The 17,996-nt window shown below is 46.9% G+C and overlaps 1 long non-coding RNA gene across 1 annotated transcript in view; it reads left to right on the top strand.

Moving 5' to 3' along the window:
* Positions 1–13,424: 13,424 nt before the first annotated feature.
* LOC137571775 (uncharacterized) overlaps positions 13,425–17,996 on the top strand; it is a 46,840-nt gene continuing 42,268 nt past the window's right edge. Inside the window, exon 1 of the long non-coding RNA XR_011031431.1 lies at positions 13,425–13,576. This is a non-coding gene — a long non-coding RNA (uncharacterized lncRNA). The remainder of the gene's footprint in view (positions 13,577–17,996) is intronic.

Raw genomic sequence — 17,996 nt, 5'->3', positions numbered from 1 at the left:
CGCCTAACGCACAGAGGCGGCCGGGAAGTGGAGCCCTGAAGGACCGGCTCACCCACAGAGGCGGCGGTCCTTCTAAGGGCATGGGCGGAGCGATCGCGTCATCCGTGACGCGATCCTCCGCCGGCGCCTGTTACCGCTCGCCCGCCGCAACATCCCACCGGCTATACGGAAGCGCCGGCGGGATGTTAACCCCGCGATCGCCGCATACAAAGTGTATAATACACTTTGTAATGTTTACAAAGTGTATTATACAGGCTGCCTCCTGCCCTGGTGGTCCCAGTGTCCGAGGGACCACCAGGGCAGGCTGCAGCCACCCTAGTCTGCACCCAAGCACACTGATTTCTCCCCCTCCTGCCCCAGATCGCCCACAGCACCCATCAAACCCCCCCCTGCCCACCCCCCAGACCCCTGTTTGCACCCAATCACCCCCCTAATCACCCATCAATCACTCCCTGTCACTATCTGTTAACGCTATTTTTTTTTATCCCCCCCCCACCCCTCAGATTCTCCCCAGACCCCCCCCCCCCAGACCCCCCCCCCCCTGTTTACTGTATACATCTATCCCCCTGATCACCTGTCAATCACCTGTCAATCACCTGTCAATCACCCGTCAATCACCCGTCAATCACCCCCTGTCACTGCCACCCATCAATCAGCCCCTAACCTGCCCCTTGCGGGCAATCTGATCACCCCCCCACACCAATAGATCGCCCACAGATCCAACATCAGATCACCTCCCAAATCCATTGTTTACATCTATTCTCTCCTCTAAACACCCACTAATTACCCATCAATCACCCATCAATCACCCCCTATCACCACCTGTCACTTTTACCTATCAAATCAGACCCTAATCTGCCCCTTGCGGGCACCCAATCACCCGCCCACACGCTCAGATTGCCCTCTGACCCCCCCTTATCAATTCACCAGTGCATTAATTACATCTGTTCTTCCCTGTAATAACCCACTGATCACCTGTCAATCACCTGCCAATCACCTATCACCCATCAATCACCCCCTGTCACCCCCTGTCACTGCCACCCATCAATCAGCCCCTAACCTGCCCCTTGCGGGCAATCTGATCACCCACCCACACCATTAGATCGCCCGCAAACCCGCCGTCAGATTACCTCCCAAATGTATCGTTTACATCTGTTATCTTCTCTAAACACCCACTAATTACCCATCAATCACCCATCAATCACCCCCTATCACCACCTGTCACTGTTACCTATCAGATCAGACCCTAATCTGCCCCTTGCGGGCACCCAATCACCCGCCCACACGCTCAGATTGCCCTCAGACCCCCCCCCTTATCAATTCGCCAGTGCATTAATTACATCTGTCCTTCCCTGTAATAACCCACTGATCACCTGTCAATCACCTGCCAATCACCTATCACCCATCAATCACCCCCTGTCACTGCCACCCAACAATCAGCCCCTAACCTGCCCCTTGCGGGCAATCTGATCACCCACCCACACCAATAGATCGCCCGCAGATCCGACATCAGATCACCACCCAAGCGCAGCGTTTACATCTATTCTCTCCTCTAAACACCCACTAATTACCCATCAATCACCCCCTATCACCACCTGTCACTGTTACCCATCAGATCAGACCCTAATCTGCCCCTTGCGGGCACCCAATTACCTGCCTACACGCTCAGATTGCCCTCAGACCCCCCCTTATCAATTCGCCAGTGCAATATTTACATCTGTCCTTCCCTGTAATAACCCACTGATCACCTGTCAATCACCTGCCAATCACCTATCACCCATCAATCACCCCCTGTCACTGCCACCCATCAATCACCCCCTGTCACTGCCACCCATCAATCACCCGCTGTCACTGCCACCCATCAATCAGCCCCTAACCTGCCCCTTGCGGGCAAACTGATCACCCACCCACACCAATAGTTCGCCCGCAGATCCGACATCAGATCACCACCCAAGCGCAGTGTTTCCATCTATTCTCTACCCTAAACACCCACTAATTACCCATCAATCACCCCCTGTCACTGCTACCTATCAGATTAGACCCCTATCTGCCCCTAGGGCACTCAATCACCCGCCCACACCCTCAGAATGCCCTCAGACCCCAGCCCTGATCACCTCGCCAGTGCATTGCTTGCATCTATTCCCCCCTCTAATCACACCTTGAGACACCCATCAATCACCTCCTGTCACCCCCTAGCACACCTACCCATCAGATCAGGCCCCAATTTGCCCCGTGTGGGCTCCTGATCACTCGGCCAAACCCTCAGATCCCCCTCAGACCCCCTTCCGATCACCTCCCCAGTGCATTGATTGCATCTATTTTCCCCTCTAACCACCCCCTGAGACACCCATCAATCACCTCCTGTCACCCCCCTAGCACTCCTATCCATCAGATCAGGCCCAATACAACCTGTCATCTAAAAGGCCACCCTGCTTATGACCGGTTCCACAAAATTTGCCCCCTCATAGACCACCTGTCATCAAAATTTGCAGATGCTTATACCCCTGAACAGTCATTTTGAGACATTTGGTTTCCAGACTACTCACGGTTTTGGGCCTGTAAAATGCCAGGGCGGTATAGGAACCCCACAAGTGACCCCATTTTAGAAAAAAAGACACCCCAAGGTATTCTGTTAGGTGTATGACGAGTTCATAGAAGATTTTATTTTTTGTCAAAAGTTAGCGGAAATTAATTTTTATTGTTTTTTTTTCACAAAGTGTCATTTTTCACTAACTTGTGACAAAAAATAAAATCTTCTATGAACTCGCCATACACCTAACGGAATACCTTGGGGTGTCTTCTTTCTAAAATGGGGTCACTTGTGGGGTTCCTATACTGCCCTGGCATTTTAGGGGCCCTAAACCGCGAGGAGTAGTCTAGAAAACAAATGCTTCAAAATGATCTGTGAATAGGACGTTGGGCCCCTTAGCGCACCTAGGCTGCAAAAAAGTGTCACACATGTGGTACTGCCGTACTCAGGAAAAGTAGTATAATGTGTTTTGGGGTGTATTTTTACACATACCCATGCTGGGTGGGAGAAATTTCTATGTAAATGGACAATTGTGTGTAAAAAAATCAAACAATTGTCATTTACAGAGATATTTCTCTCACTTAGCATGGGTATGTGTAAAAATACACCCCAAAACGCATTATACTACTTCTCCTGAGTACGGCGGTACCACATGTGTGGCACTTTTTTACACCCTAAGTACGCTAAGGGGCCCAAAGTCCAATGAGTACCTTTAGGATTTCACAGGTCATTTTGCGACATTTGGTTTCAAGACTACTCCTCACGGTTTAGGGCCCCTAAAATGCCAGGGCAGTATAGGAACCCCACAAATGACCCCATTCTAGAAAGAAGACACCCAAAAGTATTCCGTACGGAGTATGGTGAGTTCATAGAAGATTTTATTTTTTGTCACAAGTTAGCGGAAAATGACACTTTGTGAAAAAAAACTATTAAAATCAATTTCCGCTAACTTGTGACAAAAAAATAAAAACTTCTATGAACTCACCATACTCCTAACGGAATACCTTGGGGTTTCTTCTTTCTAAAATGGGGTCATTAGTGGGGTTCCTATACTGCCCTGGCATTTTAGGGGCCCTAAACCGCGAGGAGTAGTCTTGAAACAAAAATGACCTGTGAAATCCTAAAGGTACTCATTGGACTTTGGGCCCCTTAGTGCAGTTAGGGTGCAAAAAAGTGCCACACATGTGGTATCGCCGTACTCGGGAGAAGTAGTATAATGTGTTTTGGGGTGTATTTTTACACATACCCATGCTGGGTGGGAGAAATACCTCTGTAAATGACAATCTTTTGATTTTTTTTTACACACAATTGTCCATTTACAGAGGTATTTCTCCCCCCCAGCATGGGTATGTGTAAAAATACACCCCAAAACACATTGTACTACTTCTCCCGAGTATGGCGATACCACATGTGTGGCACTTTTTTGCACCCTAACTGCGCTAAAGGGCCCAAAGTCCAATGAGTACCTTTAGGATTTCACAGGTCATTTTGAGAAATTTCGTTTCAAGACTACTCCTCACGGTTTAGGGCCCCTAAAATGCCAGGGCAGTATAGGAACCCCACAAATGACCCCATTTTAGAAAGAAGACACCCCAAGGTATTCCGTTAGTAGTATGGCGAGTTCATAGAAGATTTTATTTTTTGTCACAAGTTAGCGGAAATTGATTTTAATTGTGTTTTTTCACAAAGTGTCATTTTCCGCTAACTTTTGACAAAAAATAAAATCTTCTATGAACTCGCCATACTACTAACGGAATACCTTGGGGTGTCTACTTTCTAAAATGGGGTCATTTGTGGGGTTCCTATACTGCCCTGGCATTTTAGGGGCCCTAAACCGTGAGGAGTAGTCTTGAAACGAAATTTCTCAAAATGACCTGTGAAATCCTTAAGGTACTCATTGGACTTTGGGCCCTTTAGCGCAGTTAGGGTGCAAAAAAGTGCCACACATGTGGTATCGCCGCACTCAGGAGAAGTAGTATAATGTGTTTTGTGGTGTATTTTTACACATACCCATGCTGAGTGGGAGAAAGATCTCTGTAAATGGACAATTGTGTGTAAAAAAAATTAACAAATTGTCATTTACAGAGATATTTCTCCCACCCAGCATGGGTATGTGTAAAAATACACCCCAAAACACATTATACTACTTCTCCTGAGTACGGCAATACCACATGTGTAGCACTTTTTTGCAGCCTAACTGCGCTAAGGGGTCCAAAGTCCAATGAGCACCTTTAGGCTTTACAGGGGTGCTTACAATTTAGCACCCCCCAAAATGTCAGGACAGTAAACACACCCCACAAATGACCCCATTTTGGAAAGTAGACCCTTCAAGGTATTCAGAGAGGGGCATGGTGAGTCCGTGGCAGATTTCATTTTTTTTTGTCGCAAGTTAGAAGAAATGGAAACTTTTTTTTTTTTTTTCTCACAAAGTGTCATTTTCCGCTTACTTGTGACAAAAAATAATATCTTCTATGAACTCACTATGCCTCTCAGTGAATACTTTGGGATGTCTTCTTTCCAAAATGGGGTCATTTGGGGGGTATTTATACTATCCTGGAATTCTAGCCCCTCATGAAACATGACAGGGGGTCAGAAAAGTCAGAGATGCTTGAAAATGGGAAAATTCACTTTTTGCACCATAGTTTGTAAACGCTATAACTTTTACCCAAACCAATAAATATACACTGAATGGGTTTTTTTTAATCAAAAACATGTTTGTCCACATTTTTCGCGCTGCATGTATACAGAAATTTTACTTTATTTGAAAAATGTCAGCACAGAAAGTTAAAAAAATCATTTTTTTGCCAAAATTCATGTCTTTTTTGATGAATATAATAAAAAGTAAAAATCGCAGGAGCAATCAAATAGCACCAAAAGAAAGCTTTATTAGTGACAAGAAAAGGAGCCAAAATTCATTTAGGTGGTAGGTTGTATGAGCGAGCAATAAACCGTGAAAGCTGCAGTGGTCTGAATGGAAAAAAAGTGGCCGGTCCTTAAGGGGTAGAAAGCCCTAGGTCCTCAAGTGGTTAAAGCTTGTCTGAGGTGGAAAAAAAAAAAAAAAAAAAAATCTCTGATGTATACCAGCTCTTCCTACCAAAGTCCAGCCGGGTTGTAATAATTCATAATCTTCAGTATTGAGGGCAGAGGTATGTACACCCAGGTTGTCGGGGACCACATCCACCATTTTGTTATACTGTCAAATAATAGACGTAGGGCTCGTTTCCACTATACGCATGCGGATTCGCACAGCCAATACAAGTGGATGGGACTGTTTCCACTTGTGCGTCGTGCGGGAGCGTTTTGGTGTGCGGGGGAAATCTGCACGGCAGAGCCGTCAGATTTCGCGTGCGGCTGGAATGCGTGCGATTCAACGTCCGATGAAGTCAGCGCGCCCACGTGGAACGCAGAAGAGCCTGTCGTTGGAGCGCAGAAAAGCCCGACCTGGCAGCTGGCCTGGCCAGGTCGGCCACCGGAGACCACCGGGAGCCTGCGGAGCGGCGACGAGGGCACCTCCTGCCTGCCACGGGCTGGAGGAAGCCCCAGGTAAGTGGATATGGATTTTTATTTTTTGTACCCACTCCCTGAACCTTCCCTTTAAGTCTAAGGGCCTGATTCACAAAGCGGTGCAAAGTGTTTGCACGCGAGTGAAAACCCCTTTATCACGCCTAAACTCAGTTTAGGCATAATAAGAAGAAACTCGCGCGAATCTTCCGTGCGCAAAGTTTTGCGCGCAGCAACCGGCACTTCGCGCGAAGCTCCCATTAAGCCCTATGGGACTTTGCGCGCGCGCGTACGCGCGGTAGCTTTGCGCGAGTTAGAACACAAAGCGGTGATAACTTTGCTAGTGCAAAGGTTATCACGCCTATAGTCTTTTAGGCGTGATAACTGAGTTATCACCGCTTTGTGAATCGAGCCCTAAGTGTTTTGATCTGCATGGGGAAAACACATTGGTCCTCAGTTTTCCTGTGCAGAAAGCAAGGCTGGTGGGGGACCCCATCCAAAGTTTAGCGGGGGGTGGGGGGTTTCGCAGGGGGGCCTAGTGTGGTCTAGTTACGCCCCTGCCTGGTGCGGTCACAACCTCTGCACCCCCTATTGCTATGCCACTGCCGAAGGGCTCAGTTTCACCAGGGGCCAACATTCCAGATGCAGTGTTGCAGATGACGCACATGTCTCCATGATACGCATGTGTCGTGGAGGCAATGCTATGTTTCTCTTTGGAGGAACATACACGTCACCCATCCATAATGGGCTGTCACATCTAATTTTAGGTTTTGTGTACGTTCAGTGTCTAGAAATCGTCCACAGTGAAAACTTTAGGATCTAACTGCAAAGCACAGAATGTTTGCAATCTATAGCAAAAATAAAAGAAACGAAAAACAATTGCAGGGACTAGTAAATGTGTTTTCAACTAAACACACTAAAGTGTTACTGTCAAATTCATGTGACTAGTTTCTTTTTTATATTCGGCATTTCTTTTTTCCATTATGTGGATTCACTGTGAGGGCCCGTTTCCACTAGAGCGAATCTGCTTGCGTTTCCTGCACGCAGATTCGCATAGACAATAGAGATGTAGCGAACGGTTCCAGGCGAACTTTGGTGGTTCGCGTTCGCCTGGACCAGGCGAACTTTTGCGGAAGTTCGATTCGCCCCATAATGCACTATGAGGGTCAACTTTGACCCTCTGCATCACAGTCAGCAGGCACATTGTAGCAATTCAGGCTACACTAAGCCCTGGAGCCCCCCCCCCCCCTTATATAAGGCAGGCTCCGGGCGGCCATGACACTCACTCGTGTGCCTGCTGCAAATAGACAGACTAGGGAGAGCTGCTGCAGATTTTTTCTCCAAGGGAAAGATTAGTTAGGCTCTTGGCTTGCTCCTGGCTGATTGTTATTGCTAAAATAGCACCCCTCAACAGCTCTTTTGAGAGCTAATGTTTTCCTGATGTGTGTGTGTGTTTTTTTTTTTTTTGTGTGTTGCTCACTGACACTGACATTATACAGCCCTATCTGTTGCAGCTGGACCTTGGTAATTGTTATTACTGTGCCAGCCAGGCCCTGCCTAACTATCTATACTGGGACACCTACCTATGCCTACCTAACTACTGGGGCACCTACTTACCTATACGGGGACACCTACCTACCTATACTAGAGGACCTACCTATGCCTACCTACCTATACTGGGACTCCTACCTATGCCTAGCTAACTACTGAGGCACCTATCTATGCCTACCTACCTATACTGGGACTCCTACCTATGCCTACCTACCTATACTGGGACTCCTACCTATGCCTACCTATATACAAGAAGATAATAAGGTCGTTGCTTCATTGTGAACAGACCAAATTTGATCAGCTGGACAGTCACTGTTCTATCATTGAGCTACCACAGCCCGGCGACCATATGGGCTGGAAAACTGCCACGGCCTGCACTCTGGCCATGTTGCGCACCAGTCCAGCACGGCCGACACTATGCAAACAGCTGTTTGCGGTACGTTACACAGTGAGTTTGGTGTGTCAGTGTGAAGCAGTACTCTAATTACACTCCCTGATTGATGTATACACATGCAAGATGTTTGAAAGCACTTTAGGCCTGCAATGTAGCATTCAATGTGATTTCTGCACTTAAAAAGCTGCTTTGCGTCAAATCCAGATTTTTCCCCGGGACTTTTGGTGTCTATCCCACTCCGCCACCTGGGGGTCCAGGTGTTAGACCCCTTGAAACATGTTTTCCATCACTTTTCTGGCCAGCATAATTTTTTCTATTTTTCAAAGTTCGCCTCCCCATTGAAGTCTATTGCGGTTCGCGAACTTTTATGCGAACCGAACCTTCCGCGGAAGTTCGCAAACTGGGTTCGCGAACCGAAAAATCGAAGGTTCGCGACATCACTAATAGACAATACAAGTGAATGGGCATGGGACTGTTTCCACTTGTCAGGATTTCTGAGCGTTTTTCTGTGCAGAAAAAATCTGCACGGCAGAATTTTACCGCAAATTTTACCACGAATTCGCGGGCGTTTTTGCATAAAATCAGTGTAAAAGCACACAGGCACTGACATGGTTAAATTCACATACTCATTAACATATGCGAAAACACCCGCGAATTAGTGGTAAAATTCGCAGCCGCGTGTGAATTTGTTTTTGCGTTTTCTGCGACTAATTTGCACTGCACAAGTGGAAACGGGCCCTAACACTCACTATCCTGTAATGTAAAGTGTTCAATAAAATGACAGATTGTTTATGACACTGAAAGTGCATTTCTTCTGTGTTTATCCTGCAATAAATAACCTGCAGCTCACTCAAGCCTGCTTATACTGACTCCCACATGATGACCCCTCTTCATAAGGGAGGGTGTGAATGCTTATCACCCGAAGCTACCAAGTTATGACTGGTTTGGACGGGCGTCTGAACCAGCCGCCCAGCATCTTGTCTGAATGCTTTTCATAAAGCAAGCAGAAAAGCTTTAGGCGGATTTTGGTTGTTTTTTTCCCCCCCACAGGGGGACACGGGAGTGTGGCATTAAACGACCCTGGAAGCAACCCGGGTCGCCTCTAAGGATTGGGGAAATCGGGATTGGAACTCGGCATTCATGTTAATGGCAGGAGACAATGGTAGCAGCTTTGCCCATTCAACTGGAATGGGCAGCGCTTAACGATGAGTGCCATGGCCAGCGTTAAACTTCGTACAACCCTCCGTGTGATCCGGCCCCTAGACATTAGATTCAACAACTTAGTTTTGTACTCAGTTTGAATTGCACTCTTCTTGCAGCAGGATAAGACCAGAAAATATCTTTTTTTTTTTTTTTTTTTTTTACAGTAAAATTTATTAAAATGTATCAAAGATAGTATGCAAAAGTTATGAATAAAGAATATTGAGGTATAATACAAATACATATAATTGCGTCATACATCAATGGAGTATCTGACAATCTAGTAAATATAGAATGAAAGTCATATCAAATACTGTATATCTTAATTAAATCCAGTTCAGTGTATCAACACAAGTCAACAAATTGTTGAAAATTATAATCTAGATATTAAGGATCATTAACTAAAGGTGTGCTGTAATCTTAGTGGCAGACGGTAATAGTCAGAGCCGGGACAAGGTCCTCCAGCACCCAAGGCTGAGACACCAAAGTGCGCCCCTCCATCCCTGTCACCCCAGCCATCACACACTGATTGCTATTAGACTAAGAGGCGCCACAGGGCCCACAACCTCCCCAACACCTTAATATCTAGTTATCTGGCTTGCAGTCACTGCCATGTATTCCCATTTCTTATTTCTTTCTGCTTCAAACACAATTAGAAATGACAGCTGAATGAATTGTGCGCCCCCTCCTACACTGCGCCCTGAGGCTGGAGCCTCTCCAGCCTATGCCTCGGCCCGGCCCTGGTAATAGTACTTTGTAACATGGAAAAAATGTAAAAAAGTAAAAATTGAGGAATAAAGAGGCAGAGATTGATTTACTGCCTGCATCCAATTTTGGTGAGAGGGAGATTCTGCACTATTCCATTTGAATAAAATTTCCCACTTGGCATAATGGCATTGTAAACTTATGGCCCAGTTCCACTACATCCAAATGCATATTGTGATTTCCTGCAATGGCTCTGCAACCAATGCATATCAATGGAGTAGTTTCTATGGAATGCAGTTGAGCCATTGAGGAGCGATGTGCTGCGGGGTAAAATATGGATTGCATGCTGCAGATTTCTACACATATTTCCATCAGCAGTGATTGTCAACCGCACCTGGACTTCCGAAAGACACCTGTGGCTGTAAGCATCCGGCTAGCGGAAACAGGCCTTTATGAGTGTTTTTTGGAGTCTGTTAATATAATCCAGATCCACAATACCCTTTAAAATAACTGTGTGTTAATAGTTCAGGTATATCAAACACCTCCATGGATCTATTCAACCCCGACCAGAATCTTTGAATCCCTGGGCACACCCAAATGTGGAGGAAAATACCAGACATAAGCCCAAATCTAGTGCAATTGGGTGATGCCTAGGGATAGAGCTTCTGCAGTCATGCTGAGGTGAAATAGACCGTGTGTATGATTTTTAGGAAGATCAGCCTATCTCAAGCCGATGCTAAGCTAGTCAGATAGTCCTGGTTGGCACTCTCCCGTTCCTCCCCTTCCAGCCCCTCAATATCCCCCTTCCATCAATGAATACATCTCTCTGTTACTCCCACACTTTCTCCCAGTAAACAGTCGTATATAGCAGAAAATGATTATATTGACCACCTGAATTATCAAAAATTGTCCCAGACCATCTGCCACTAAAGTGATTCTATTGGAACAGAACTGTGCCTGCATAGCATGCCTGAAGAGCATCAAGAACAGTCCACCAGCTTATACATACAACTCTTGATGCCCACTTGTGCTATCTTTGCTGAGTTGGCATACAGTCATACAGTGGAGTCTTCTGCCATGCCTCTGAGTTATTAAAGTAAGAAACTTATTGTCCTGTTGGCTTTGTATGGCAGAAGGCATGCACAGACTCATGCAGGAGCTATGCTTAATTGAAGTGACTGCTCTGTCTGTGACTGTGAGTAACTGGTGTTTTAAGCCTCTGGTGTTGTTCTCAGTGCCATTCTGAGCTCTGCTCACGTGCATGTACTGTTGCAGTAGCATTCATCAATTCCAGGTCTTGGTCGCTGATCCATTGCAGGGACACCGGAGAAGACCACAGCTACAGTGAGGGACACAGGCACTTCTAGGGGCTGGAAGAAGCCCCAGGTAAGTAAAAAAGTACATACCGTACTGATTTCACCTCGGAAATCCAGATACACAAAAACAAAAAACGGGGGCTTCCTCCAGCCCCTGGCAGGCTATCTGTCCCTTGCTGCAGCTCTGGTGTCCCTAGATCCCCTCTGTTGCAGATGCTGACCTCGCCAGGTCAGCATCTACTGTGCCTGCGTGAGCGCAAGGCCGCTCCGCTCATGATCGTGCTCACGTAGCCTGGAGTGTTCTGCACAGGCCTATAATCCCCTGCGCACGCTATGCAGCCATAGCGCACACAGTTAAATTATGCTGGGCTCATATAGTTTAAAGAGCACTTTGTTACACTTAACAAGCACTCCACTGAACCCACCCGGAGCCCAACGGGCCCAGTAGTTTCAAAGTATGATATTCCTGCACTATGATTGGCCCAATAGCCTGACTTTCAAGTGATAGGCAGCCTACAGGGCCAATCATAGTGCAGGAATATCATACTTTGAAGCTACCGGACCCGCCGGGGTCCAGATGGGTTCAGTGGATCGCTTGTTAAGTGTAACGAAGCGCTCTTTACACTATTGGAGCCAAGCATAATTTAACTGTGCAAGCTATGGCTGCATACCGTGCGCAGGGAATTATAACACTGATCCATTGCACTTTTTCTCTTAAGGTTTCTCCAAAGAGATCATTTTCATGTTCTGTTTAAAATAACTTTTCAGCATTTTGCAATTGAAATAAAATACCAAAAAGTAGGTGAAATAGTTTCAATATGTCAAATTATTCTGAGTATTTTTTTCTTGCCAGTGGTTTAAAATGCATTTTATTGATAATATGTAAAATACCACCTAGGAGAAAAAGTGAATTTGATTGGACCTTATCTGTCTTAAAGGACACCTGAAGTGAAAGGAATATGGAAGCTGCCATATTTATTTCCTTTTAAGCAATACCAGTTGCTGGCTATCCTGCTGATCCTCGGCCTCTAATACTTTTTAGCCATAGACCCTGAACAAGCATGCAGCAGATCAGCTGTTTCTGACATTATTGTCAGATCTGACAAGATTATCTGCATGCTTATGTCTGGTGTGATTCCGACATTACTGCAGCCAAATAGATCAGCAAAGCTGCCAGGTAACTAGTATTGTTTAAAAGTAAATACAAATGGCAGGCCCCATATACTTCTTGCTTCAGCTTCCCTTCAAGAGAGGACATTAGAATATGTGCTCTCAATCTTTTCATAGGTTGATGTACTGTATTCTTGCATGTTGCATTATGCATGTTATAGGGCCAGACTTAGGTCACATATAAATTCAGGAGAGCCTCTATGTGGCATGTGTGACTAAGCAAAATAATGCAATTTTTTGCAGACTATGGGCAGGTGCATACCTAAAAGTGTTAGCGTAATCGCAAACGCTAGGCGTTTTTTGAAGCATTTTTTCAAAGCAATTTCAGGTATGTGCCTAGCGATTTTTTAAGGTATGCCTAGTGATTTTTGGAGCGTTTTGTTGTAGCCGTTGTTTTTTTAGTTTCACCTATAACAACCAGAGCCGGGACAAGGTCCTCCAGCACCCAAGGCTGAGACACCAAAGTGCGCCCCTCCATCCCTGCCTCCCCAGCCATCACACACTGATTGCTATTGACTAAGAGGCGCCACAGGGCCCACAACCTCCCCAACACCTTAATATCTAGTTATCTGGCTTGCAGTCACTGCCATGTATCCCCTTGTATTATTTCTTTCTGCTTCAAACACAATTAGGAATGACAGCTGAGTGAATTCTGCGCCCCCTCCTACACTGCGCCCTGAGGCTGGAGTCTCTCCAGCCTATGCCTCGGCCCGGCCCTGATAACAACTGTACCAAAAAAGTGCTTCAAAAATCGATCTGTTCAGCGCTTTTTAGAGTGATTTTCCAATTTTCCTATACTTAACATTGAGGCTGAATCGCCTCAAAAATGCTGCAGGACCCGTGTTTGCATTTCTCTAAAGCGTAAGTAAGGTAAAAATGACAGACCCTGTCATAACAGGCTCTGTCTCAATGAGAACTGATGGGGGGAGGTCGCGGGGTTAAATACTTACTTGTTTTGTAAGTGAATGGGCTTCGACTCGTTTGTTTTTTTTGTAAATCTCTGCTGAAGCTGGGCTACTCCCATCTGCCTAGCCTCAGCCTGCTCCCAGCCTAGCAGCCTAATTGGTGGCTGCCAAGCTGGGGGCGACCTGCAGCAACGCAGGCTGAGGTTTCTGAAGAGCTTTGGAAACAGCTTTAGAAGCATGGCAGCGGCTGCATTGCCAAGGAGGGGGGTGGAGCCTCACCTGTGACCTGAAGACGTCAGAACAGGTAGTTATTTAACCGTGTGACTCCCCCCCCCCCCTATCCATGCTCATTAAAGTGAACCAGAGATGGGTCACTAGCGCTTATTTATACTTACCCGGGGCGCGCTCCCATTCACTACAGTGCTCTGCGCCTGCACAGTGGTGCTGTGTACTGTGCAGGTCCAGAAGGCTCCAGGGGATGTGAACACGGCAGGGGTGCCCGCGCAGCCGAGCCACGCATGCGCAGAAGACCTAGACTGGCGCCGACTGACCGGATTACCGGCAGTCGTAGCTCCAGAACGGAGGGGCCGTCGAAGACGTCGAGGGACTCAGCGCTGCTCATGGGGCTGGAGGAAGCCCCAGGTAGGTATAAAGTAAGCGTAGTGTACCATCTCTGGTACACTTTAAGACAGAGCCTGTCATTTTTTACCTTAGGTACTCTTTAACACAGGGCTATTATATTACTTTTATGTGTTAACCTCCCTGGCGGTTCATTTCTGTCTGGAATTAGGAGTCAAAAGCGGTACATTTTTTTTTTTTCAAGAATTTTAGACCTCCAATTCTTAAGTCTTATCTCACCAAAATATATCAGAATAGAGGCCTGGTAGACATTCTGCATATAAATAAAAGACTGGAACACAAATTTGCTGAAATAATTAAATTTATCAATAAACTGAAAAAATAGGAAAACTGTACAAATAAGGCAGCAAGAAGATAATTATACACATTATGTACATGTATACTTAGTACACCTCCCGTGTATGATAAGTTTTAAAGCAGGGAGCAGCACAGAGTCCAACATTGCAGTCAGGGCAGTAGATGCGCGACTCCTTCCTGACTTTTTTGCCCCTCTTATCGGTCTTGGAGCAGCACACCACACATGTCCTGGTGGGTGTGTTTTTTTTGGCAGTGGGAGGTATGTGCTCCGGGAAGTGCCGGCCAGTGAGTCGCTCCGGGTTAACGACATAGGAGGCACGTCGCCCGGTTCTGGCATCTGTGGCAGTCTGGTACCGCAAACAAATACACTCGCACATCCTCCATATGTAGTCCGCGTGAGTAATTGGCCTTTCACTGCGCTGCTTGTAAAGAATATAAGAATTCCACAGAGACTGCTCCAGAAGATGTCGGAATTTCTTTTTATAGTACTTCTTCTGCTGCTTGCGGACTGCGGGATAAAATGTCACTGCTTGGTCCGTTCTGTCCACTCCACCCATTGTTTGGTTGTAGTCCACCACAACCTGCGGCTTCTGTATTTCCTTTCCTCCTCTCGTTTTGGTGGGAACAGTGCAGGTGTCGTGGACCGTGGAAAGGAGACAAACGTCTTTTTTATCCCGCCAGCGGAGAGCCAGCATCTTTCCTTTCTGCCAAGCAGCTATGTCCCCGGGTTTCAATTTCTGCTTCCCAAAAGATGTAGGCATCTCCCGCCTGTTCAACCTAACTGTGCCGTAGGCATCAGTGCGACGCTTTATGAGGATCTCAAAGAGTTCCGGGGAAGAATAAAAATTTCCGTGGTGACACAATATCCCTTGTCCAGTAACAGCTCAGCAAGTGATAAAACGGAACTTGTCGCCACTCCATAGTCGCTGAACCAGGGATTGAACTTTGTTCCCTTTCCGATGTACCCGGTTGAAGACTCACACAACATATAAGATTTGATTCCAAAGCGGGCCCGCTTAGAAGCTATAAATTGCAGCCAGCTCAGCCTCCCCTTGTAAGCCATCAGGCTCTCATCCACGGATATATCCCGCTCTGGAACATACGTGGTCCTGAAGTTCTCCACCACCATCTCGTACACTTCCCAGATTTTTTTCAGTTTGGGAGCAGGGTGAGTGGACTCCTCAAAGGTGTCGTTATTGGCGAAATGGAGAAATTTCATGATGAGCGAAAACCGGTACTCGCTCATCACCGTACCAAAGAACGGGGTCGCTATCATTTTGTTGGTGGTCTAATACCACTTCTGCAGGGGCTTCCCCACCACCCCCTGCAGAATGATAAGTCCCAAAAATAGCCAAATATCTTCTTTGGTGACCGGCTCCCAGGTCCTGCTTCTTGAGAAGGGGCGTCGTGGAGCAGCCAGTTGTTGGGTGGCATAACGATTAGTCTCCTCCACAATCTTCTCAATAACGGCCTCATCAAAGAAGAGCTGCAGGTAGGCCAGGGTGTTGTGCTCACACACTTTCTTCAGGCCAGGCTCCCCAGTAAAAGGAAAAGGGGGGGGCGGTGGCGGTGCCTGAGAAAGGTCAACGGGGCACCAGACCCGGACATCGCTAACATCCGTGGTGATGGAATTGCTGTCACTACCTGGGTCGGATGAGAGGTCCACAGGTGCGTCACTGTTGCTTGAGTCCGCCAGTGACTGCAAATCGCTGTCCTCCAACTCCACCAGCGATTCCGCAGCGAGCTGCCTTCTTGAAGCGGACGCCATAGCAAACTACAGGCAGACAGAGGTTGGTGAAAACGGCAGGCAGAGAGTTGTCAAAATCCAGGCAAACATCGGTACACAGTAAATCAATCAAAGTCCAGGCAAAATCAGTGCAGGGAGAAGGCAGAGAGAATAGTCAAAAATCCAGGCAAAAATCAGTAACGGATATCCAATAATCAGTAATCAATCAATCAGCAACTCACAGATCAAACAGCCAGCAGCCACGGTCTCCAGAGAGCAAATGGCAACATTGAATTGAAGACAAACTAACTTGTATTCAATTCAATGCTACTTGTGGCCAATCAGATCACTTGTCGTTTTTTTTTTTTTTTCATTTCTGCCTCCCTACCCCTGTGGCCAATCAGATCATTTGTGTCATTTTTATTTTTTTCCTCTCCCTCCCCCTGTGGCCAATCACATTGTTTATTATATTATACTTTGTTGCTTCTCCCTCCCTACCCCCTGTGTCCAATCACAGTCATTTATTTATTTTTATTTTTTTTCCCCTGACTCCCTCTCTCCTTCCCCCATGACCCCACGCCGCCGCCCGACGTCACGCCGCACCTCCGCGCCATGCCACCGATTGGCCGCCGGGTCCCCGGAAGATCAGCCAGGTAATGGGGACTCCGGGGGCCGGGAGGGAGAAGCCTGGGTCCCGCTGTGCAGCGCGATCAGCATGCGGGACCCCGAGAGACACTGCGCAGCATGTTTTAGCCAGCCCGACCTGTGTTCGGGCTCACCGCTTTCAGCACACAAAGCGGAGTCCGAACACAGGTCGGGCTTACCGCCAGGGGGGTTAAACTGGACTTCTGCTGTGAAAACTTTAGTTTCAAGATTAAGGTAATTTAATCCAAGCAGCAGCGGATCAGTGCTTTTCAGCGCTGCTAGATTTGGGCGCAGCCAGCGCTGCCATAGACTATATAAAGGGATTCAGTCTATAGCGGCGCTCAGTGAGTAACGTCAGCGCCGTCAGAAGACGCAGCCGAGGTTGCTTAAAAATCATAATAATTCGGCTTCCAGCAAGCGCTGGAAGCCGAATTATTTCATTCCCCCACTATCCATGGCGGCCTGGAGGGGGGATAGTAATTAATTCGGGCCGGACTTGTGCAGAAGCAGGACCAGCCATATAACAGCTGGATCCTGCGCCCAAGTCTACCAGCGCCGAATTCAAATGTACTCAGCAGCAGGGCTGAAGGCTACAGACTTTGTGGTCAGGGTTGATATTGTTTGTCTCACATTGTTCAGGGCAGTGGTGTAGCTAAGGAGCTCTGGGCCCTGGTGCAAATTTAACATTGGGGCCCCTCAAGCATGCTATAGATAACAATTGATAGAACACTAGAACACACCAAAACCAATCGAGGACAACCACAGTGTCAGAGGTGCAAGAAGGGGATGGGAAACTGTGTGTAAATGATTACTACTATTCAAAACATCTATAGAAGTGAATATTATGAGGACCAATATAGAGCTAAAACTGTGCTTGAGGTGTGGGCCCCTCAGGGCCCCTCTGGTCCAAGGGCCCCGATGCAGTCGCTACCTCAGCACCTCCTATTGCTACGCTGCTGGTTCAGGGCATAGATTTAGTTCTACGGCCTAGGGCACACCAAAACCCGCTAGCAGATCCGCAAAATGCTAGCAGATTTTGAAACGCTTTTTCTTATTTTTCTGTAGCGTTTCAGCTAGCATTTTGCGGTTTTGGGTAGCGGTTTTGGTGTAGTAGATTTCATATATTGCTACAGTAAAGATGTTACTGAACAGCTTCTGTAACAAAAACGTCTGCAAAACCGCTCTGAACTGCCGTTTTTCAGAGCGGTTTGCATTTTTTCTATACTTTACATTGGAGGCAGAAACGCCTCCGCAATCCAAAAAATGCCTCACCCCGGGAGTATGCGTTTCAGCAAAACGCCTCCCGCTCTGGTGTGAACCACCCCATTGAGATACATTGACCAAGCGTATCCGCAGCCGCAAGCGGCTTCAAAAACGCCAAAAAACCCGCTCGGTGTGCACCAGCCCTACAAGAAGA

This window comes from Hyperolius riggenbachi, chromosome 4, assembly GCF_040937935.1.
Source record: "Hyperolius riggenbachi isolate aHypRig1 chromosome 4, aHypRig1.pri, whole genome shotgun sequence".
In the NCBI taxonomy this organism is placed as follows: domain Eukaryota; kingdom Metazoa; phylum Chordata; class Amphibia; order Anura; family Hyperoliidae; genus Hyperolius; species Hyperolius riggenbachi.
Note: the sequence above shows the minus strand (reverse complement) of the source record. Positions and strands in the feature narration are given on the sequence as shown.